Genomic DNA, 25,593 nt, shown 5'->3' on the forward strand with positions numbered 1-25,593 from the left:
CTTTCTCCATTGAGTTATACTGGGTCAGACAAGACTTAGTCAGGTATCAGAATTTCTTTTGTGCTGATTGCAGTACTGAACCTTTCTATCTATTCTGACAGTCAAAAACAACTAAAGCCTGAAGAAACAGAAATAAAAACAGAGCCCAAAAAGTTATTTTGGATTTATAGATAATAGAGGATTCAATACAGTTTCATAAACCATAAAGAGATTGAAATGTAAATGTGCTGCTTAGGCTGAGTTCACACTTCAGTTATTTGGTCAGTTATTGTGAGCGAAAACCAGGTGCGGGTCAAAAACACATTACGCCTGATCTCCCAGAAGGCTTCAATACTGGTTTTAGCTCACAATAACTGATGGAAATAACTGACCAAATAACTGAAGTGTGAACTCAGCCCTTATTCTAATAATTAATAATAGCGGTTTGCTCTTCTTACCAAAAAATCCCTCAATTCTTTTTCAAATGCTTCGTAGTATTCAAATCTTTTATCCAACTGCAAGGTCAAAAAATACATTAACAGTCAGTTCACTTGGCAGATAGCAAGAAAACAGCACATTTATTCTGCAAGTCAAGTTACAGGGTATTTTTTTTACAATGTAACAGGATTTTCTTGAGACAATTCCATTTCGCTAAAGGAGTCCATGAATGCTAAACTGATCAGATGCTGTCCCACAGCCAGGATTCAGGAACCAGCACTTGGATCTGAATACTTTTATAACTGCATGTAATTAAACATTTTGCATAACCACCGAGTAAAAAGGATCTGCATAGCGCCACCTGCTGTTTCTAATTTCTCTGTCCTGCTCACTGAGATGGAAGCACATGCTCAGTTCCAGCCCTCAACTGCTACCAGCTGCAGTAGAAGGGACACGCCCCTCTAGAAATTGCACGCCCCTAAGCTGCCAGCTTGGAATAAATCTAGCAGATCAATTGGAGAAATGAATGGGGAGATCTCTGGATCCATGCGAGGTACCGGGCTGGTTCTAAGTTTGTAAGTTTGTTCATTGATCATGGGATAACCCCTTTAAAGTTATGGCTGGACTGGGGGGCAGAGCCTTTAGGGGAGGCCAACATGACTGGGGGTTTGGTTCAGGGAGACCCCGGGGGTTAGGGATAGGCTAGTTTAATTAGAGGGGTAGGTTTAAAGAGACCCTGGGGGATTGAGATTGGCTGATTTGAGTTTAGGAGTGGGGGACGAGGGGTTAAAAGGTTGAGACAGGGAGAAGAAACTGGCCATTTTAAGTAGTTCAGAAAAGAGTTAAGCCCAGGGCCTTCTTTAATATTGATTGGACCCTGGGAAAAAATTTACTTGGGCCCCTGGATCCCGCCTTCCCACACCCTAGCATGCAATCACACCCTCCACCACAAGACACACACACAAAATACACACACCTGGTAGAGTCCAGTGAATTACTGTAAATACTTCCAGTTCTGAAGACTCCAGCGGCTCAGGATCAGTGCTCTGGGCAGCTGGGCTCAGGCTGGAAGTGGGCACCGCTCTGCAATTCAGGAAGGAGACCGAGGCTCGGCTTACCCTAGTGTTACAGTGCACCCCAGCACCCCACAGTATGCAGTATAGCACCCTATAGTATACAGTAAAGCAGTATAGCGCCCCACAGTATACAGAAACCCAACGGTATACAGCACCCCACAGTATACAATAGAGCAGTATAGCACTCCACAATATACAGCTCCCCACAGTATACAGTATACAGCACCCCAAACTATAGAGAACACAGCACCTCACAGTATACAGCGCCCCAAACTATACAGAATACAGCAACTCACAGTATACAGCACCCCACAGTATACAGCACCCCAGGAATACAGTAAAGCAGTATAGCATCCCACAGTATACAGAAACCCAAGGGTATATAGCACCCCACAGTATACAGAACCCCACAATATACAGCCCCCCACAGTATACAGCACCCCATAGTATACAGTAGAGCAGTATAGCACCCCACAGTATACAGCACCCCACAGTATAGAGTAGAGCAGTATAGCACCAAGTATACAGCACCCCATAGTATACAGTAGAGCAGAATAGCACCCAGTATACAGCCCCCTACAGTATACCGCCCCCACAGTATACAGCACCCCACAGATCCCACAGTATACAGCCCCCACAGTATACAGTAGAGCAGCATAGCCCCCACAGTATACAACCTCCCACAGTATACAGCACTCCACAGTATACAGCCCCCCACAGTATACAGTAGAGCAATATAGCCCCCTACAGTATACAGCACCCCACAGTATAAAGCACCCCAGGTATACAGTAAAGCAGTATAGCACCCCACAGTATACAGCACCCCACAATATACAGCCCCTTACAGTATACAGCACCCCATAGTATACAGTAGAGCAGTATAGCACCCCACAGTATACAGCACCCCACAGTATACAGTAGAGCAGTATAGCACCCAGTATACAGCACCCCATAGTATACAGTAGAGCAGTATAGCACCCAGTATACAGCCCCCCACAGTAGACAGCCCCCACAGTATACAGTAGAGCAGTATAGCCCCCACAGTATACAACCTCCCACAGTATACAGCACTCCACAGTATACAGCACCTCACAGTATACAGCCCCCCACAGTATACGGTAGAGCAGTATAGCCCCCTACAGTATACAGCACCTCACAGTATACGGTAGTGCAGTATAGCACCCCACAGTATACAGCACCCCATAGTATACAGCCTCCCACAATATACAGCACCCCACAGTATACAGCCCCCCGCAGTATACAGGAGCTTACAGTATATTAGTATAGCAGCTCCTGTCACCTTTTCCTGATGTAATCTTCACAAAAAAAGCTCCACAAGTCTGGCAAACTTCTCCTGCAGCAACACTACTGGTAGACAGGACCTTTGATGATCTCATAGCCATGTGACCAGTAATATTGCTAGGTGATGATGTCATCTAAGGTCCTTAAGAGAATCACAGCTCTCATAGTTAGCTGCCTGGAGTGCCGGCAGGCAGGCATGGCATGGCACTCCCTGTGTAGCTGACAGCCTGACACCCGGGGCAGTGGCCAGCAGGGCTCAAGAGGCATCTGCCTTGGGCCCCCCAGGAACAACTGGGCCCGGGGCAACTGCCCCTTTCGCCCCTTGTTAAAGACGGCCCTGGTTCAGACCAAATTAGCGTGGCTTAACCAGGGCCGTCTTTAACAAGTGGCAAAAGGGGCAGTTGCCCCGGGCCCAGTTGTTCCTGGGGGGCCCAAGGCAGCTGCCTCTTGAGCCCTGCTGGCCACTGCCCCGGGTGTCAGGCTGTCAGCTACACAGGGGGTGCCATGCCTGCCTGCCGGCACTCCAGGCAGCTAACTATGAGAGCTGTGATTCTCTTAAGGACCTTAGATGACATCATCACCATGTGACCAGTAACCTAGCAATATTACTGGTCACATGGCTATGAGGTCATTAAAGGTCCTGTCTACCAGGAGTGTTGCTGCAGGAGAAGTTTGCCAGACTTGTGGAGCTTTTTTTGTGAAGATTACATCAGGAAAAGGTGACAGGGGCTGTTATACTAATATACTGTGGGGGGCTGTATACTGTGGGGTGCTGTATATTGTGGGAGGCTGTATACTATGGGGTGCTGTAGACGGTGGGGGGCTATACTGCACTACTGTATACTGTGAGGTGTTGTATACTGTGGAGTGCTGTATACTGTGGGGGGCTATGGTGCTCTACTGTATACTGTGGGGGCTGTATTATGTGAGGTGCTGTATACTGTGGAGTGCTGTATACTGTGTGGGCTATACTGCTCTACTATATACTGTGGGGGCTGTATACTGTGGGATCTGTGGGGTGCTGTATACTGTGGTGCTGTATACTGTGGGGGCTGTATACTGTGGGGGGCTGTATACTGGGTGCTATACTGCTCTACTGTATACTATGGGGTGCTGTATACTGGGTGCTATACTGCTCTACAGTATACTGTGGGGTGCTGTATACTGTGGGGTGCTATACTGCTCTACTGTATACTATGGGGTGCTGTATACTATGGGGTTCTGTATACTGTGAGGGGCGCTGTATACTGTGGGGTGCTATACTGCTCTACAGTATACTGTGGGTGCTGTATACCCTTGGGTTGCTGTATACTGTGGGGTGCTATACTGCTTTACTGTATACCTGGGGTGCTGTATACTGTGGGGTGCTCTATACTGTGAGGTGCTGTATTCTGTATAGTTTGGGGTGCTGTATACTGTGAGGTGCTGTATTCTCTATAGTTTGGGGTAATGTATACTGTGAGGTGCTGTATACCGTGAGGTGCTGTATACTGTGGGGAGTTGTATATTGTGGAGTGCTATACTGCTCTATTGTATACTGTGGGGTGCTGTATACCATTGGGTTACTGTATACTGTGGGGTGCTATACTGCTTTACTGTATACTGTGGGGAGCTGTATATTGTGGAGTGCTAAACTGCTCTACTGTATACTGTGGGGTGCTGTATACTATAGAGTGCTATACTGCATACTGTGGGGTGCTGGGGTGTACTGTAACACTAGGGTGAGCCACGCCCCGGTCTCCTTCCTGAACTGCAGAGCGGTGCCCACTTCCAGCCTGAGCCCAGCTGCCCAGGGCACTAATCCTGAGCCGCTGAAGTCTTCAGAACTGGAAGTATTTACAGTTATTCACTGGACTCTACCAGGTGTGTGGATTTTTTTTTTTTTGTGTGTGTGTCTTGTGGTGGAGGGTGTGATTGCATGCTTGGGTGTGGGAAGGCGGGATCCAGGGGCCCAAGTAAATTTTTGCCCAGGGTCCAATCAATATTAAAGACGGCCCTGGTCTGAACTTACCGGTAATGGAGCAACTGGAGGACACCATTAAGAAATAGAGGGCCGTAGCAGAGGTTCGGGGCCCCAGCTGGGTTTAGGACCAACTGCAGCAGCTTTTGAGGGGGGTGGCTGAGGCATCAGTATCACCTCAGCCCTCTGCGACTCGGCGTGGCGGATCAGACCGCCTGCGCGCTTCAGCCCACAGTCCCCTCCGGGCTCAGCGCCGAAGACAGAGTTTTTCAGAGGACCCTTCACGCTGGCGGGCGATAAATTGGTTGTCGGCCTCGTCACCATTAGTGGTACGGCTGCCACAGCAGCTGGTATTAGAGGCAGAAGAGTTTGGGAGGGAGTGCCCGAGTGGTCCGTGGGATATTCTGGAGGGACGATAGCAGGGCTCTTCCAGGCATCATTGGCGCCCGGTACGTGGGCGACATATTTAAAAGCATGGAGCTCCTGGGAAGATTGGTGTAGTAGGCTGGTGGTTGGGAATGTTAAGTTGGAAGTTCCGCTGTTGCTGTTTGTAGGGCATTGTAGAGCGGAAGGTTGGTCGGTGGCAAAAATGAATAGTTACATAGCAGGGTTGGCTTTTGGGTTCAAGTGGAGGAATATGAAAAAGTTTTTTTTGGTCATGAGAGCTTTAAGAGGTTGGCGTCGGTTAGGGGCGAAGGCAGATAGTAGGAGGCCAGTGTCTTAAGTTGCTTTTGAGTTTAGGTGAACAGTTAAAGAGGGTTTGCAGTTCGTCTTCGGAGGAGTGTTTATTTAGACTAGTGTTTTCTTTGGCTTTTTTTGGGGCGTTACGCTTGGGGGAGTTGGTCTGTCCGATGGTTGGTCGGGTGGGAGGGTTGCTTAGGGATGACATAGATGTGTTCTACGATAGGGTTGAATTTGTTATCTGCCGTTCAAAGACGGATGTGGAAGGAAGGGGGCGTAAGGTAGTGCTGTTCGGTATTCCGGATTGTGTAATGTGTCCGGTGCACTGTATGCGGGATTATGGGACAGATTTGAAGAGGGGGGTTCTACCGTTGTTAGTGCATGCTGATGGGTCTTTTCTGTCCTGTTTTCAGTTTACAGCTGTTTAGATTGGTTAGGGCTGGGTCAGGCGGGGAACTCAAGCCATTCATTTAGGATCGGAGCAGCGACAGTCAGCTCGGTGGGGATTCGGGGATGAGATTATAAAACACATTGGGCGTTGGGAGTCGAGTCGGTTCAGGTCCTATATACGGTTAAATCGACTGTAATTTACGGAGTTAGCATTACAGTAGCAGTGGGATTTCTTGGCAGTTGTATTGTTCTTTGCTCTGTTTTTTTCTCGTTTCAGGTGCGGTACCAGCCCTAGAGTGGCTCCTCGGACATTCTTAGGTTATTTGGGGGGCTGTCCGGGCAGCGGTTCGGCCGGGCGGTCAGCAATTAAGTTTTCCACGGTGAGAGTTGGTGGTAAGGTGGTTGGGGCGCAGAGGCATGGTATGGGGTGGGGTGTTGCCTGAAGTACACCGTTTTGTTAGGCAGGATAGGGCACCTGATGTGTTAGTGCTGCATGTGGGTGGCAATGATCTGGCAGCGCGGCCATTTCGGGAATTACTGCAGGAATTTTGATTTGTTGAGGTTGTGGGCTTTGTTTCCGAAGTTAGTGACAGTATGGTCAGATATTGTTCCAAGGATGGTTTGGAGGGGTGCTAGATTGGTGGAAGGGGTGAATAGGGCGAGAGTAAAGGTGAATCGAGCGATGGGTCGCTTTATGGCCAAGAATGGGGCAGTGGCAGTGAGGCATAGGGAGCTTGAGAACGGTGTTGGTGGTTTTTGGAGGTCTGATGGTGTACATTTAAATGCAGTCATTTTGGATATGTGGAGTCTGGCATTACTGGAAGGTATCGAGACGGCTTTGGGTGTTTGGAGGGTCGCGCAGACTTAATGGGTCAAGTCTGTGCGTTGGTGGCGGGGTCCTTGAAGTTGGTTATATTCACAGGTGAGGATGATGGGAGTGCTCCACGGTTGGGGTTGGACTCCCAGTTGTGGCGGAATTAAAAAGGGGCCATTCAGTGGTGATTCCGAGCTGGCGGGCAACGGCTGGAGGCAAGATGGCTCATTCCGGTGGGATAATTCAGTTTTTTGGGGCTTCAAGGACCTCTGGAAGGAATTAATCATTTAAAGATGTTTACGGTTATATATTTATATGTTGTATGTTAATAAAACGGCTGCTGTGGCCCATTCATTCCAGCTTTGTGTCCGAGTTTTTGTTAAGGTCAAGGAGGTATCTAACACCGGGTTGGAGATGTATCAGTGGGGAAGGGGTCATTTAAGAGGCAGGTGAGTATTAGATGGGTCGGACGGCAGGTAACCAATACTTTCATCACATGTTTTACATGACATTTACTGTACCTCGTTCCTTCTGTGCTTACAGATCAATTTCTTTCCAATTTCCAGCAGTTGCGGGACACTCTGTGAACAAAACACAATCACATGGCAGTCACTGATGAGCAGCACTGAGCATCTAATTGACTTATGCAAAATGAATTAATCAGAAAATAGTAATAAACAGTTCATGTATGATAACAATGAAGTGGAATATGCAAATATCATATACTGTAAAAAAAACTAAGACGTGCACATATTCAGACAATTACACCCACTATATAAGTACAGTGTATACACTCACAGTAAGTGCTTATACTAAGTGCACCCTTGCTGAGTTCTGAAGAGTGCAGGAGCAGGACTCGAAACCAATGCATACAAGTAGAAGGAACTCCAAAGAAGTTCAAAGTGATAATTTTATATGTACAAGTCCAAATTTACCACACACCATACACACACTCCTCTGGCAGCGGTTTATCTCCCTGCTACCAAAAGGATCGGGCAATTGAATCCAATGTGTCCAGTCGATATCTCCCCGGATATCAGCTCTCGGGGGACAGTCAGGAAGCTACCATACATATTAGATGGTTGGCCAAACCTGCCAAAATCTAATGTGTATGACCCGCTTAACTTTGGATTGCTTCACTTGCAAATAAACTATCACTCTGAACTTCCTTGATTTCCTTCTACTCATATATATACTGTACATACTTATACAATATGGATCAAGCATACAGATGCACAAATATAGTAAAACACCATATTTTTTGCTCCATAAGATGTACTTTTTCCCCCAAAAGGGAGAAAATGGCAGTTGTTTTTTATGAAGCAAATACTAATATATGCAAATGAGCCTCTAGGAGCAACGGGGGCATTGCCGCTACACTTAAAGACTCTGCTCTCTCTGCAACTGCTTCTCCCTCTGCACTTTGATTGACTTTAGGAGAAGACAGGGCTAGGTGTGGTCACATTTATACTTCCTGCCCTGCCAATCAACGTACAGAGGGTGCGGCAGTTGCAGAGAGAGCAGAGCCTCTAGGTGTAACAGTAACGCCCCCGTTGCTCCTAGAGTCTCATTTGCATATATTAAAACATAATTTTCCTCAGTAATGAAGACACATATGAACATGGGACCAACACAGATGCCTTCAGCTGCCAAGCGCACATGTAACAGGTCAGCCAGTGTCATAGGGACAAATCTGCTGACAAATGTCAATTAAGGTGCTGTCTTGTTATAGCCTTCACCAGGTTTATTGATACATTTTATGGAAACCTCTAGTTATATATATATATATATATATATATATATATTTTTTTTTTTAGATATTGGAAAGTATTTTTTTTACCTCCAACGCATGTTGCAAACAGTTTTCATCATTCGCGTATTCATTTACAAAGCAATCACAGCGATCAAATGTGGGAACATATGGTTCACATGTTGAGCATTCCTCTGGTGGCGGGGGATCATAGCTCCCAGACTCTAAAACACATCAAAAGACACCGTTAAGTAACCCCATACAAATCTTATAGTACATATATAAAACGTGCTGCTGACTATACTTACCTGTACAGACACCGACACTAGCCAGTGCAAAAAGTATGATGATCTTCATTGTGTAGATGGCTGAGATTGGCACAAATGTGGATCCTACTCCCTTTTATAGCGAGAAAATCAGTGACATAGTTTACCACCCAGTATACAGATGGCAACTTGTTTTCGCCTCTGGCAACTTCCTTGTGTAAATATATCAAAACTTGGCAGCAAAACAATCAGCACCTGCCATAAGTTTGCACAGCAAGTGTCATTTTGGGACATTTTTAGTTAACCCCTTCCCACAATTGGGTGTAACTGTACATCAAGATTGCCATCCACCGAATTTCTAAATGCGGTTATAATGCGCTAGCTCCGGAGCCATCTATATCAGGAGCTCTTTGGAATATAGAGTCAATTTCTCACTGCAATGGCAGGGCCCAATAAGCTGCTTGAGAGTGTTGCACTGACGGGCATAATACACTGCAATATAGAAGGCGAGAGGTTAAAGGGGTTGTCCGCTTTTTAGTATTGATGACCTATCCTCAGAAGACTTAAAGGTGGGAAGACAATGTAATAGAGCAGCACGAAATGCCAGCAGAATGCTTGGATGTATAGGGAGAGGTAGAAGCAGTAGAAAGAGTCAAGTGCTTATGCCGCTGTACAGAACACTGGTGAGACCTCACTTGGAGTATTGTGCGCAGTACTGGAGGCCATATCTCCAGAAGGATATAGATACTCTAGAGAGAGTTCAGAGAAGAGCTACTAAACTAGTACATGGATTGCAGGATAAAACTTACCAGGAAAGGTTAAAGGACCTTAATATGTATAGCTTGGAAGAAAGAAGAGACAGAGGGGATATGATAGAAACTTTTAAATACATAAAGGGAATCAACTCGGTAAAGGAAGAGAGCATATTTAAAAGAAGAAAAACTACCACAAGAGGACACAGTTTTAAATTAGAGGGGCAAAGGTTTAAAAGTAATATAAGGAAGTATTACTTTACTGAGAGAGTAGTGGATGCATGGAATAGCCTTCCTGCAGAAGTGGTAGCTGCAAATACAGTGAAGGGGTTTAAGCATGCATGGGATAGGCACAAGGCCATCCTTCATATAAGATAGGGCCGGGGGCTATCCATAGTATTCAGTATATTGGGCAGACTAGATGGGCCAAATGGTTCTTATCTGCCGACACATTCTATGTTTCTATGTTTCTATGTCATCAATATCAGATTGGCGGGGGGTCCGACACCAGGCATCCCGCCAATCAGCTGTATGAAGAGAAGACAGTGCTCATCGCTGCTCTGTTTACCTGTTCGCTGTAGCAACTGCAGTGGTAAGCAGTGTAATTACAAGTATGGCGTTCCCATTCACTTATATAGGACGGCTCCATCTTGTATGAGCGCTGCCTACAGCAGAGAGGTGGGGGTTGGACCCCCGCCGATCTGATATTGATGACCTATTGGTGACAACAAAACCAGCATACAAGTGCCAATCCTGATAAATGAACCCAATGGATCGGTGTACAAAGCTGTTTTCTATATATCTCTGTAAATTATGGCTCATGCACACGGCCGTGTGTTCCATATTTTGCGGAACTAAATGTTCGGCCCATAATAGAAGTGCCCTATCCTTGTCCATAATGCGGACATTATGGACAAGTTGTGGCAGACTGTTGTGGCAGTCCAAACACATGCTTTTTAATCCCTTCTGTTAGCTGTAGATTTACCGTGCTTGGCCCCATGACAGAGTGGGAAGGGTGGCAATGGCAGCAGTGGCAGTAACAGTGACAATAGTGGCCCCATGGCAGAGTGGGGAGGGGGGGGGGCAGCAGCAGTGACAGTAAGGCTGTGTTCACATCACTGTTTATTTTTCCGTTCTTCTGATCAGTCAAAAGAACGGAAAACTGAAAAAAAGAAAAAATGTGGCTTTCAGAAGGTCAGTATTTGATTATTTGATCAGTAATTCTAAGCCAAAACCAGGAGTGGGTCCAAAACAGAGACAAAATGTAATGAAACTATTTGCATCTCTTCTGTGTTTTGGAGCAACTCCTGCTTTTGGCTTACAAATACTGATCAAATACTAATGCAAAATACTGACTGTGTGAAAGAGGCCATTGGCCTTTTTTACATGATCAGTATTTTGTCAGTATTTGATCAATATTTGTAAGCCAAAAACAGGAGTGGGTTCAAAACAGAGATAAAATGTAATGGAAATATTTGCATCTCTCTGTGTTTTGAACCCACTTGCTTACAAATACTGATCAAATATTTATCAAATAAGGGCCGTGTGAAAGAGGCCTTACGGATGTATTGCAGTCCACAGGAGCACTGTACAAGATATATTACATGGTCTGTTGTACAGTTAAGGTGAAATCTGATGGGGAAGGTGGTGCCGTAAGTGGTGGAGGAGAAACGGTTCACTTTGTGAGCTATGATTAGGCAACACAAACATCTGCATTACAAGAAATGGCTGAACTACGTCCCCTACAGCCAATTTAAATGTACCAGGAGGAACTGTACTATGGACTTCCAGAAACCATGTCGGTCCTTTCCTTTTGTGGCCTTCCTTTTACTGATACAGCAGTTTACGACCACAAATGTGGCGTTTCTGTAAACTGCAATATCAGGGTAATAAATATTAAAGGGTTTCTACCACTTAGTTTTCACATAATTAGCTTTCAGACACTAGCGATCCTCTAGTGTCTGCTCTACCAAACAATCCTAATACAATAGCTTTTGGTGCAGCCGTTTCGCTAAAAAAAGAACTTATATTGATATGCTAATGAGCCTCTCGGTGCTATGGGGGCGTCATTAGCACCTAGAGGCTCAGTCTACCTTCACAAAATGCCGCCGCCCAGCGCGTCCCTCCAGCCCGCCCATCTCCTCCGGAATGCAATCCTCCCTGTGAGCCGGCGGACGAATTCTCGCGCATGCGCCGTGCGCGTCTTTATTCGGCACATGCGTAGTGAATGTCTGACCGCTTCCCTGCTCAGACATCTCCACTGCGCCTGCGCCGATGACGTCATAGTGATCCGAGGAACAGGCGCAGTGGAGATGTCTGTGCAGAAAGCGGTCAGACATTCACTGCGCATGTGCCGAATACAGACGCGCACGGCGCATGCGCGAGAATTCGTCCGCTGGCTCACAGGGAGGATCGCATTCCGGATGAGATGGGCGGGCAGGAGGGACGCGCTGGGCGGCGGCATTTTGTGAAGGTGGACCGATCCTCTAGGTGCTAATGACGCCCCCATAGCACCGAGAGGCTCATTAGCATATCAATATAAGTTCTTTTTTTAGCGAAACGGCTGCACAAAAAGCTATTATATTAGGATTGTTTGGTAGAGCAGACACTAGCGGATCGCTAGTGTCTGAAAGCTAATTATGTGAAAACGAAGTGCTAGAAACCCTTTAAGTTTTGCTTGGTTGTTAACCCTTGCTTTGTTACCGGAAAAAATGGATTGAAATGGAAAAGTGCCAAAAATAGCTGTTTTGGCACAGTTTTTTTTATTTATTTTTTTGACCGTGTTAATCTGGGGGGTTAGGTCATGGGGTATTTTTATAGAGGAGATTCTTATGGACGCGGCGATACCTAATAAGTCTACATTTTTTTTAATTATTTAGGTTTTAGACTATATTATCCTTTTTGATACAAAAAAAAGTTTTTGTATCTCTAAAGTCTAAGAGTCATTTTTTTTTTTGCCAATTATCTTATGTAGGAACTCTTTTTTTGCGGGATGAGAGGACGGTTTTATTGGCACTATTTTGGGGGCTATAGGACTTTCGCTTGCTATTAAAATTTTTGTTGGGTAAGGTGACAAAAAAAGTTCTTTTTTTGCACCGTTTTTTTTTTTTGGACCGTGTTAATCTGGGGGGTTAGGTCATGGGGTATTTTTATAGAGGAGATTATTACCGACGCAGCGATACCTAATTTGTATACTTTTTTTTAAATTATTTAAGTTTTTTTGGGTGTCTCAAGTCTGAGAACCATTTTTTTTTTATCCGATGTCAGTGCTAAATTGGGATATAAATTTAGTACTCCATGGAAGTGTGGTACTCCCTGAAGCAACCGTCAAAGCAGAGGCCCGGATGATCGGGGCACGTGTCGCACTGAGTAGTGGTGTCCTTCCGTATCCCCCTCCTGCGACACACTCTGCACTTTTTTGGGGTTCGTCCCTTCTTTCCAGTATGGGGGACCACGCCTGGAAAGTGTTGGCGCCTCCAGTTCCTGAGGTACTCCAGCCTGCTCTTTCCCGGTCCGAAAAGATCAGGGCCTTGAGGACTGCCTCATAGAATTGGAGGAATGTCCCTGTGCTGCAAGCGCTTCGGGATAGTACAAAAGCGTTGTACAAGGCAACCTGTACCAAGTAGACCGCAACTTTTTTGTACCATGCCTGGGTTTTGCGCATGGTGTTATATGGCTTGAGGACTTGATCAGAGAGATCAACTCCTCCCTTATACTGATTGTAGTCGACGATACAATCGGGCTTGAGGACCGTTGCCGCGGTACCTCGCACAGGGACAGGGGTGATGCCGTTACCATGAATTGTGGACAGTACAAGGACATCCCTCTTGTCCTTATATCTGACCAGCAACAGGTTTCCAGTGGTAAGGGCACGGGTCGCACCCCTGGGGATAGGTACCTGGAGGGGGTGGGCAGGGAGGCCGCATTGATTTTTCCGCACGGTCCCACAAGCGGACGTGGATCTGGCGGCAAGGGACTGGAACAAGGGGATACTAGTATAAAAGTTATCCACGTAAAGGTGGTAACCCTTATCTAGCAGTGGGTACATAAGGTCCCACACAAGTTTCCCGCTAACACCCAGAGTGGGGGGACATTCTGGGGGTTGAATACGGGAATCTCGCCCCTCGTATATACAAAACTTGTAAGTGTACCCTGAGGTGCTCTCACAAAGTTTGTATAGCTTCACGCCATACCTCGCCCGCTTGGAGGGCACATACTGGCGGAAAATGAGTCTCCCCTTGAACGCAATGAGAGACTCATCAACCGTGACCTCCCTTCCAGGTACATAGGCCTGTACAAATTTGTCCCCAAAATGATCGATGACCGGCCGTATATTATACAGACGGTCATAGGCAGGATCACCTTGGGGGGGACATGCTGCATTATCTGAATAATGCAGACATTTCCGGATGGCCTCAAACCGGGAGTGTGTCATGGCTGTACTGTAAAGTGGGGCCTGGTAGAGGACGTCCCCACTCCAGTAATGCCTGACACTAGGTTTCTTGACCAGGCCCATATGCAGCACGAGGCCCCAAAATGTCCTCATTTCGGCTGCACTGACCGGCGTCCAGCCACCGGGCCTGGCCAAAAAGGAGCCCGGGTGTTGAGCAATGAACTGTTGGGCGTACAGGTTCATCTGCTCCACCATCAGATTTACCAGTGGGTCACTGAAAAAATGACAAAAAAAGTCATATTCAGTGTAGCCTACTGTGGAAATCTGGATTCCTCATTGGCCTACAAAATCAGGAATCACGGGCTCGTATCGCTCTGGGCTACACCAGACAGGTTCACCGGCAGGGTGCTCCGGTGGATTTAACTGGTGGGCCGGAAAACTAGTACGAGCCCCAGAGCTGCTCGTACTAGGCTGGGCCACAGGGTCCCTAACATGGCGGTCCCCTTGCTCCGCCTGGCGGCGTCTCCGCCGCCTTGGGGGCTCATCATCATCGCTAGATGATGAGGAGGACGCGGATGAGAACAGGAAAGTGGGGTCATCCTCGTCCTCACTGGGACTCTCGGAGACGGAGGTAAGCTGAGCGTATGCCTCCTCGGCTGAGAACGTCCGGCGGGCCATAGGGGAGTGTGTGTCTGCGTGTGTATGTGCGTGTGTGTAAATCTTTATTTGGTGTGCGTGTGTGTGGGGGCACGGGTGTTTACGAACTCACCCTAAAACTAACAGAAAAAAAAATAATAATAACTAAAAAAAAGGGCAAAAAATTTGAAAAAAAATTTCAAAACCGCTGATCAACCGTCCGAAGTTGATCAGCGGTGGGGTGTGCGATGCGCTAACAGTGGCCGGACGCTAAGAGTGCCGGCCACAGTCAGTGTACACAAAAAATAAATAAAAATCCTGCACCCCAAAAAATTTGGGGGGGGGGGCAAGCGGCAGCACCCCTGGGGGGTCTAAGGTCACACAGCTGTGCTGCCTGTTAATTTAGGCTCCTGGCAGTTGTTGGATACCTGTGTACTTACCTGATCCTGTTCCCTGACGATCCTTTGCCTGCTCCTCCTGTACTGCGCATCCTTCCTGGTATATTGACCTTTGCTTCCACCTGACTATTCTTTGCGGACTCCTTTGGTACTTCTCGACTCTCCTGGTATTTATGACCCCGGCTTCTCCTGACCTTTCTTTGCTTATCCCTCTGTACTGCGTTGTCCTCTTGGTTTTGACCCGGTCCGTTCACTATCCGTTATTTGTCTTGTCTGTCCTTCCCGCGCGTATACTAAGTTAGGGACTGCCGTCCAGTTGTCCCCTGTCATCAGGACTCGTGAGGCAAGTAGGCAGGGCCAGGGGTGAGGGTGGAGCGCAGTGGTCACTATCCTCCCCCTGTGTGTGTGTATACGTGACCGTTACAGTCTTGTTCTGTGAGGAATAGGACCTTTGATGACGTCACTACATTCATCACATGGTCCGTCACATGATCTATCACCATGGTGATGGATCATGTGACGGACCATGTGATGAGCGTAGTGACGTCATTAAAGGTCCTATTCCTCACAGAACAAGACAGAAGAGATGCCGGCTGCGCGAACAAGTGGATTAAGGTGAGTTAATTTTTTATTTTATTTTTTATAACCCCTCCAGCCCTATTGTACTATGCATTCTAGTAACATAGTAACATAGTACATAAGGCCGAAAAAAGACATTTGTCCATCCAGTTCGGCCTGTCATCCTACAAGTTGATTCAGAGGAAGGCAAAAAAACCCTGTGAGGTAGAAGCCAATTTTCCTCACTTTAGGGGAATAAAAAATTCCTTCCCGACTCCAATCAGGCAATCAGAATAACTCCCTGGATCCACGACCCCTCTCTAGTAGCTATAGCCTGTAATATTATTACACTCCAGAAATACATCCAGGCCCCTCTTGAATTCCTTTATTGTACTCACCATCACCACCTCCTCAGGCAGAGAGTTCCATAGTCTCACTGCTCTTACCGTAAAGAACCCTTTTCTATGTTTGTGTACAAACCTTCTTTCCTCCAAACGCAGAGGACGTCCCTTCGTCACAGTCACAGTCCTGGGGATAAATAGATGATGGGATAGATCTCTGTACTGCCCCCTGATATATTTATACATAGTAATTAGATCTCCCCTCAGTCGTCTTTTTTCTAACGTGAATAACCCTAATTTTGATAATCTTTCAGGGTACTGTAGTTGCCCCATTCCAGTTATTACTTTAGTTGCCCTCCTCTGGACCCTCTCCAGCTCTGCTATGTCTGCCTTGTTTACAGGAGCCCAGAACTGTACACAGTACTCCATGTGTGGTCTGACCAGTGATTTGTAAAGTAGTAGGAATATGTTCTCATCACGGGCATCTATGCCCCTTTTGATGCAACCCATTATCTTATTGGCCTTGGCAGCCGCTGCCTGACACTGTTTTTTGCAGCTTAGTTTGCTGTTTATTAAAATTCCTAGATCCTTTTCCATGTCAGTGTTACCGAGTGTTTTACCATTTAGTATGTATGGGTGACTTGCATTATTCCTTCCCATGTGCATAACTTTACATTTCTCAGTGTTAAACCTCATCTGCCACTTATCTGCCCAAGCCTCCAATCTATCCAGATCCCTCTGTAGTAGTATACTGTCCTCTGTAGTATATATACAGTATACTGTCATCTTCAGTGTTAATTACTTTACACAGTTTAGTGTCATCTGCGAAAATTGATATTTTACTATGCAAGCCTTCTACAAGATCATTAATAAATATATTGAAGAGAATAGGGCCCAATACTGACCCCTGAGGTACTCCACTAGTGACAGTGACCCAATCTGAGTATGTACCGTTAATAACCACCCTCTGTTTTCTATCATTGAGCCAGTTACTTACCCACTTACAGACGTTTTCTCCGAGTCCGAGCATTCTCATTTTATATACTAACCTTTTATGAGGTACAGTGTCAAATGCTTTGGAGAAGTCCAGATACACGACATCCATTGATTCGCCGCTGTCAAGTCTAGTACTTACCTCCTCATAGAAACTGATTAAATTAGTTTGACATGACCGATCCCTCACGAAGCCATGCTGATATGGCGTTATTTGCTTATTTCCCATAAGATGCTCTAACATAGCATCTCTCAGAAAACCTTCAAACAGTTTACCCACAACAGATGTTAAACTTACCGGCCTATAGTTTCCAGGCTCTGTTTTTGGACCCTTTTTGAATATTGGCACCACATTTGCCATGCGTCAATCCTGTGGGACATTCCCTGTCAGTACAGAGTCCGCAAATATCAGAAATAAGGGTCTGGCTATGACATTACTTAATTCCCTTAGGATACGGGGGTGTATGCCATCCGGTCCTGGCGATTTGTCTATTTTGATTTTTTTAAGTCGCTGTTGTACTTCTTCCTGGGTCAGACAGGACACTTTTAATGGCGAATTTATTTCAGCATTCAGCATTTCATCTGACAGTTTATTTTCCTCAGTGAATACATTGGAGCAGCGATGGACTGGCCATCGGGAGTACCGGGAGAATCCCGGTGGGCCGATCGAATTATGGGCCGGCCAGGGCCGCCATCAGGGGGGTAAAGCTCCAGTAACAGCAGGCAGTGTGGGGGCGGCGCTCACTCACTGACGTCACACGCCTGCTCCTCCCACTAGGCGGCGCAGGCGCGTGACGTCAGTGAGTGAGCGCTGCCGCCCGCACTTGTTACTGGAGGCTGGAGCTGAATGTAAGGTAGTAAAGACTCTTTACTAAAGAGATGAGCGCTGTGCCCCCACGTGTAGTAGAATACCTACCGGCTACCTGGAGCCAGACTGTGCACAGAAAGGGCACTTTGTCACTGTGGACAAAGTATGGCACTTTCTGTGCACAGATTGGCTCTAGGTGGGTACAGTGTGGCACTGCAGTCACTAAGGGCACTATTTATCTGGGCATAGTAGGGCACTATCTGCCCACATAGTCAACATATGGCGCTCTGGGCACTGCCATATAATAGTGTGGGTACGGCGATATTTGGTTCTATGTGGGCACTGTATGATTGTGGGCAGATAGTGCCATACTATCCACAGATAAATGGCGCATTTAGTGCCTGTCGTGCCCACATAGTGCCATATAGAACCCATACTCGGAAAGCGCCATACTTGTGTAGACAGAGTATAATTATAGGCAAAGTATGGCACTTTCTGCCCACGTTTTAGCTCTAGGTAGGTATGATATGGCACTTTGTGGGCACTGTAGACACTAAATACACAACTTATCTGAGCATAGTATGCCCAGGTCTTCCCACGGTCATACAGTGCTCAGATAGCGCCATGTTATGCACAGATAAATGGTGTATTTCTTGCTTATGGTGCCATACAGTACCTACCTAAAGTGAAAACCTACAGTACTTTGGCCACAGTCATACAGTGCCGACATAGAGCCAAAGTATGGCACTTTCTATGCACCTAGGTAGGTACTATATGGGTACAAATGCGCTATTTTTCTGTGAATAGGAGGGCACTATCGTGCTCTATGTGGGCACTGTATCACTATTAGGGCAGATAGTGCCATAGAGACAAAATGTCTCCCAGCACATTATACATGGCTCGTCATCATGGTTACGACCTCCCTGTAATCCAGCATTGGTGGTCGAAAAAAGCACCAAACTATGTGCACTCCCACAATCCCGGCTACTCCTATAGTGTGCAAGCATGACCACCGCTGCTGGATTACAGGGTGGTCAAAACCATGGAAACGAGCAGTGCATAATGTGATGGAAAAATGACTCCCGCCAGCAAAGGAAGCAATATGGACAATCACAATACATTAGTAAGTGCCTTGTATTAACTTTCTCTACAAGATAAATGCCACTTGCTGAAGAGACATAACCCCTTTTTTGAGTGTGTTTGGGAAAAATAAAGTGGGCCGGTCTGGCTGAAGTCCAGGGCCACTTTATTGTCCCAGTCCATCCATGCATTGGAGAAAAAAATATTTAACAGCTTTGCTTTCTCCTCGTCGCTCTCTGCGACTCCCCCCTCATTACTCTTTAAAGGGCCGACACCTTCAGATTTATACTTTTTAACATTTATATAATTGAAGAACATTTTAGGGTTAGTTTTACTCTCTTTGGCAATTAATCTCTCGGTCTCTAATTTGGCCGCTTTTATTTGTTTTTTACATGTTCTGTTTTTTTCCTTATAGTTTTTCAGTGCTTCCGTGCTACCCTCCTGTTTTAGGGTTTTATATGCTTTCTTTTTGTCATTTATTGCTTTCTTTACAGTTCTGTTTATCCACATTGGTTTCTTTTTGTTCCTTAACCTTTTATTCCCATACGGTATGTACCTCTCACAATGAGATTTTAGGATGTTTTTAAAGATATCCCATTTTTTGGCTGTATTTTTATTTTTGAGGACTTTGTCCCAGTTAGTTAGGCCTATGGCCTCTCTTAGTTGGCTAAATTTAGCTTTTTTGAAGTTTGGTATTTTTGTTTCTCCCTGTAGAAACGCTCTTTTGAATGATAATTGGAAGGTTATTACTTTATGGTCACTATTTCCCAGGTGTCCCCCAACCTGCACGTCTGTTGTTCTGTCAGGTCTATTGGTTAATATTAAGTCCAGTATGGCCGTCCCTCTAGTCGGGTCCTGAACCAGTTGGGAGAGATAATTGTCTTTGGTTATTGCCAAGAATCTGTTTCCTTTATGAGATATACAAGTTTCAGTTTCCCAGTCTATATCTGGGTAGTTGAAGTCCCCCATAATAACCACCTCATTATGATTTGCCGCCTTGTCTATCTCGTTTAGTAGTAGATTTTCTGTGGACTCTGGTATATTAGGTGGTTTATAGTAGACTCCTATTAGTAATTTATTGTTGTTTTTAGCTCCATGTATCTCTACCCATAGTGACTCCACATGTTCATGTCCCTCACTTATATCTTCACGGAGTGTGGGCTTTAGACAAGATTTTACATAAAGGCAGACCCCTCCACCTCTCCGGTTTTGACGATCCTTTCTGAACAGACTGTAACCTTGTACATTAACTGCCCAGTCATAGCTATCATCCAGCCATGTCTCAGTTATTCCCACTATGTCATAGTCCTCCTCACACATCACTAATTCCAGTTCACCAGTTTTATTAGTCAGGCTTCTGGCATTAGTATACATACATATGAGAGGTTTATGTATATTTTTTACCCTACACCTTTCCTTCTGAACTGTTCTTGTCCCTCCTTCCATTTCTCCCCCAGTCCCACTACCTTGCCCCCGGTCTCTATCTGCACTATCTTCCCCTTCTATAGTGTAATTACCCTCCCCCCCAGTCCCTAGTTTAAACACTCCTCCAACCTTCTAGCCATCTTCTTCCCCAACACAGCTGCTCCTTCCCCATTGAGGTGCAGCCCGTCCCTACGATAGAGGCTGTAGCCGACAGAGAAGTCGGCCCAGTTCTCCAGGAACCCAAACCCCTCCATCCTACACCAGTTCTTGAGCCACTTGTTAATTTCCCTAATCTCCCGCTGCCTTTCTTGTGTGGCCCGTGGTACCGGTAGTATTTCGGAAAATACTACCTTTGAGGTCCTTGCCCTAAGCTTTTGCCCTAAATCCCTGAAATCATTTTTAAGGACTCTCCACCTACCCCTAACTTTGTCATTGGTTCCGATATGGACCATGACCGCTGGATCTTCTCCAGCCCCTCCCAGTAATCTGTCAACCCGATCCGCGATATGTCGAACTCTAGCGCCAGGAAGACAGCACACTGTTCGGCGATCACGGTCTTTGTGACAGATTTCCCTATCTGTTCCCCTAATAATTGAGTCTCCCACTACCAGCACCTGTCTGGCCTGCCCTGCTCTCCCGGTTCCCCTGCTTACCGGAGCTGACATTCCCCTGACTTATCCCGTAGTTTCCAAAATGTGGTCACTTTTTTGAGTTTCTACTATAGGGGTGCATCGGGGGCTTCAAATGGGACATGGCATCTAATTACCAGTTCAGCTAAATCTGCTTTCCAAAAACCATATAGCGTTCCTTTCATGCTGCGCCCTGCCGTGTGCCCGTACAGCAGTTTACAATCACTTGTGGGGTGTTTCTGTAAACCGCAGAATCAGGGTAATAAATATTGATTTTTATGTGGCTGTTAACCCTTGCTTTGCTACTGTAAAAAATGGATTCAAATGGGACATGGCATCTAAAAACCAGTTCAGCTAAATCTGCTTTCCAAAAACCATATAGCGTTCCTTTCATGCTGCGCCCTGCCGTGTGCCCGTACAGCAGTTTACAATCACATGTGGGGTGTTTCTGTAAACCGCAGAATCAGGGTAATAAATATTGATTTTTATGTGGCTGTTAACCCTTTCTTTGCTACTGGAAAAAATGGATTAAAATGTAAAATCTGCCAAAAAAGTAAAATTCTGAAATTTCATCTCAATTTTCCATTAACTCTTGTGGAGCACCTAAAGGGTTAACAAAGTTTGTAAAATCTGTTTTGTATACCTTGAGGGGTGTAGTTTCTAAAATGGAGTCATTTTTGGGTGGTTTCTATTATGTAAGCCTCACAAAGTGACTTCAGACCTGAACTGATCCTTAAAAAGTGGGTTTTGGAAATTTTCTGAAAATTTTTAAGATTTGCTCCCAAACTTCTAAGCTTTCTAACGTCCCCAAAAAATTAAATCTCATTTTCAAAATGATTCAAACATGAAGTATACATATGGGGAATGTAAAGTAATTTCTATTTTTGGATGTATTACTATCTATTATAATAGTAGAGAAATTAAAATTTGGCTAATTTTTCAAAAATTTTGGTCAATTTGGTATTTTTTATGAATAAAAATGATTATTTTTTGCTAATTTTTACCACTGTCATGAAGTACGATATGTGTTGAGAAAACAATCTCAGAATGGCCTGTATAAGTAAAAGTGTTTTAAAGTAAAAAAAAAAAAATAAGCCATTTTTGTCACATTACATCATAAAAATTGCAACAGCAAGTGATCAAAAATGTGTATGCCCCCCAAATTAGTACCAATCAGACCGTCACCTCATCCTGCAAAAAATGTGACCCTACCTACGAGAATCGGTCAAAAAGTAAAAAAGCTATGGCTCTCAGACTATGGATACACTAAAATATCATTATTTCGGTTTCAAAAATTCTATTATTGTGTAAAACTTAAATAAATAAGAAAAAGTAGACATATTAGGTATTGCTACGTCCGTATTTTTTTACTAATTTTTACCACTGTCATGAAGTACGATATGTGATGAGAAAACAATCTCAGAATGGCATGTATAAGTAAATGTGTTTTAAAGTTATTACCATATAAAGTGACAGATGTCAGATTTGCAAAAAATGGCCTGGGCAGGAAGGTGAAAAAAGGCCCGGGGTTGAAGGGGTTAAGATGCCCTGTTATTGGAATGATTAAAGGGGTTGGCCACTCCCTAAATACTCTCCACTACAGTGTGGCAGGCAGGGAAAAAAGTTCCTAATATACTTCATTAAACACATCTGCCTGCTTCTCTTTCAGTTATAAGCCATTTTTCCTCAGCCCAGCTCTACCTTGCAGCTGAGTTCGTCCATGGCTGCACGCGACATGGAGGAGCTATAGAGGAAGCTCGTCCATGCGCATGTGCAGTCTGCTCCTGTCAGTGGTCGGCTCCCTGCTGCCCGCTCCAACTCTGACCGGAATCAGCTGCTTGATCCGTCTCTACAAACAGCTGATTCCTGTCAGAAGCTGGCTGTGATAAAACTCTTCCGAGTCCCTACTGCAGAAGCTACTCAATCCCCATCCCCCCTGCACTATCACCACACAGCCGACCCGCTAAGCCACGCCCACCGGTTCCGTTAGGCCACGCCCCTGCAACCAACAGGGAAAGCAGGACATCTAGCCAGGAACTATGATTTTGTGTGTGTGTGTATATATATATATATACACATACACCTTTACCTTGGAGTGCTACCTGCTTTTTGGATTATATATATATATATATATATATATATATATATATATATATACACTGCGTGCAGAATTATTAGGCAAATGAGTATTTTGACCACATCATCCTCTTTATGCATGTTGTCTTACTCCAAGCTGTATAGGCTCGAAAGCCTACTACCAATTAAGCATATTAGGTGATGTGCATCTCTGTAAAGAGAAGGGGTGTGGTCTAATGACATCAACACCCTATATTAGGTGTGCATAATTATTAGGCAACTTCCTTTCCTTTGGCAAAATGGGTCAAAAGAAGGACTTGACAGGCTCAGAAAAGTCAAAAATAGTGAGATATCTTGCAGAGGGATGCAGCACTCTTAAAATTGCAAAGCTTCTGAAGCGTGATCATCGAACAATCAAGCGTTTCATTCAAAATAGTCAACAGGGTCGCAAGAAGCGTGTGGAAAAACCAAGTGCAAAATAACTGCCCATGAACTGAGAAAAGTCAAGCGTGCAGCTGCCAAGATGCCACTTGCCACCAGTTTGGCCATATTTCAGAGCTGCAACATCACTGGAGTGCCCAAAAGCACAAGGTGTGCAATACTCAGAGACATGGCCAAGGTAAAAAAGGCTGAAAAAAGACCACCACTGAACAAGACACACAAGCTGAAACGTCAAGACTGGGCCAAGAAATATCTCAAGACTGATTTTTCTAAGGTTTTATGGACTGATGAAATGAGAGTGAGTCTTGATGGGCCAGATGGATGGGCCCGTGGCTGGATTGGTAAAGGGCAGAGAGCTCCAGTCCGACTCAGACGCCAGCAATGTGGAGGTGGAGTACTGGTTTGGGCTGGTATCATCAAAGATGAGCTTGTGGGGCCTTTTTGGGTTGAGGATGGAGTCAAGCTCAACTCCCAGTCCTACTGCCAGTTTCTGGAAGACACCTTCTTCAAGCAGTGGTACAGGAAGAAGTCTGCATCCTTTAAGAAAAACATGATTTTCATGCAGGACAATGCTCCATCACACGCGTCCAAGTACTCCACAGGGTGGCTGGCAAGAAAGGGTATAAAAGAAGAAAATCTAATGACATGGCCTCCTTGTTCACCTGATCTGAACCCCATTGAGAACCTGTGGTCCATCATCAAATGTGAGATTTACAAGGAGGGAAAACAGTACACCTCTCTGAACAGTGTCTGGGAGGCTGTGGTTGCTGCTGCACGCAATGTTGATGGTGAACAGATCAAAACACTGACAGAATCCATGGATGGCAGGCTTTTGAGTGTCGTTGCAAAGAAAGATGACTATATTGGTCACTGATTTGTTTTTGTTTTGTTTTTGAATGTCAGAAATGTATATTTGTGAATGTTGAGATGTTATATTGGTTTCACTGGTAAAAATAAATAATTGAAATGGGTATATATTTGTTTGTTGTTAAGTTGCCTAATAATTATGCACAGTAATAGTCACCTGCACACACAGATATCCCCCTAAAATAGCTAAAACTAAAAACAAACTAAAAACTACTTCCAAAAATATTCAGCTTTGATATTAATGAGTTTTTTGGGTTCATTGAGAACATGGTTGTTGTTCAATAATAAAATTAATCCTTAAAAATACAACTTGCCTAATAATTCTGCACTCCCTGTATACACATACAAACATCGCGTCCATATGGGTGAATAATCTTTTTTCTATTTTCATCTAATGAGAGTGCTGTTGTTTTGCTTTATATATATATACAGTACAGACCAAAAGTTTGGACACATGAAAATTGGAGATTCACACTGAAGGCATCAAAACTATGAATTAACACATGTGGAATTATATACATAACAAACAAGTGTGAAACAACTGAAAATATGTCATATTCTAGGTTCTTCAAAGTAGCCACCTTTTGCTTTAATTACTGCTTTGCACACTCTTGGCATTCTCTTAATGAGCTTCAAGAGGTAGTCCCCTGAAATGGTTTTCACTTCACAGGTGTGCCCTGTCAGGTTTAATAAGTGGATTTTCTTGCCTTATAAATGGGGTTGGGACCATCAGTTGCGTTGAGGAGAAGTCAGGTGGATACACAGCTGATAGTCCTACTGAATAGACTGTTAGAATTTGTATTATGGCAAGAAAAAAGCAGCTAAGTAAAGGAAAACGAGTGGCCATCATTACTTTAAGAAATGAAGGTCAGTCAGTCAGCCGAAAAATTGGGAAAACGTTGAAAGTAAGGGCTATTTGACCATGAAGGAGAGTGATGGGGTGCTGCGCCAGATGACCTGGCCTCCACAGTCACCGGACCTGAACCCAATCGAGATGGTTTGGGGTGAGCAGGACCGCAGAGTGAAGGCAAAAGGGCCAACAAGTGCTAAGCATCTCTGGGAACTCCTTCAAGACTGTTGGAAGACCATTTCAGGGGACTACCTCTTGAAGCTCATCAAGAGAATGCCAACAGTGTGCAAAGCAGTAATCAAAGCAAAAGGTGGCTACTTTGAAGAACCTAGAATATGACATATTTTCAGTTGTTTCAAACTTGTTTGTTATGTATATAATTCCACATGTGTTAATTCAAGTATGCCTTCATAGTCATGAAAATAAAGAAAACTCTTTGAATGAGAAGGTGTGTCCAAACTTTTGGTCTGTACTGTATATATATATATATATATACACTCACCTAAAGAATTATTAGGAACACCATACTAATACGGTGTTGGACCCCCTTTTGCCTTCAGAACTGCCTTAACTCTACGTGGCATTGATTCCACAAGGTGCTGATAGCATTCTTTAGAAATGTTGGCCCATATTGATAGGAGAGCATCTGGCAGTTGATGGAGATTTGAGGGATGCACATCCAGGGCACGA

At 44.9% G+C, this 25,593-nt stretch overlaps 2 long non-coding RNA genes across 2 annotated transcripts in view; both read right to left on the minus strand.

Annotated features, from left to right (window-relative positions):
- LOC120978667 overlaps positions 1 to 25,593 on the minus strand; it is a 526,087-nt gene that overhangs the window by 352,604 nt on the left and 147,890 nt on the right. The gene's annotated exons all lie outside the window — the stretch shown is intronic.
- Positions 461 to 8,615, minus strand: LOC120978668. The gene is made up of 3 exons (XR_005774160.1): positions 8,481 to 8,615; positions 7,162 to 7,221; positions 461 to 494 (listed from the first exon to the last, which is right to left on the minus strand). It is a non-coding gene; the product is annotated as an uncharacterized LOC120978668 (long non-coding RNA).

This window comes from Bufo bufo, chromosome 9, assembly GCF_905171765.1.
Source record: "Bufo bufo chromosome 9, aBufBuf1.1, whole genome shotgun sequence".
Taxonomy (NCBI): domain Eukaryota; kingdom Metazoa; phylum Chordata; class Amphibia; order Anura; family Bufonidae; genus Bufo; species Bufo bufo.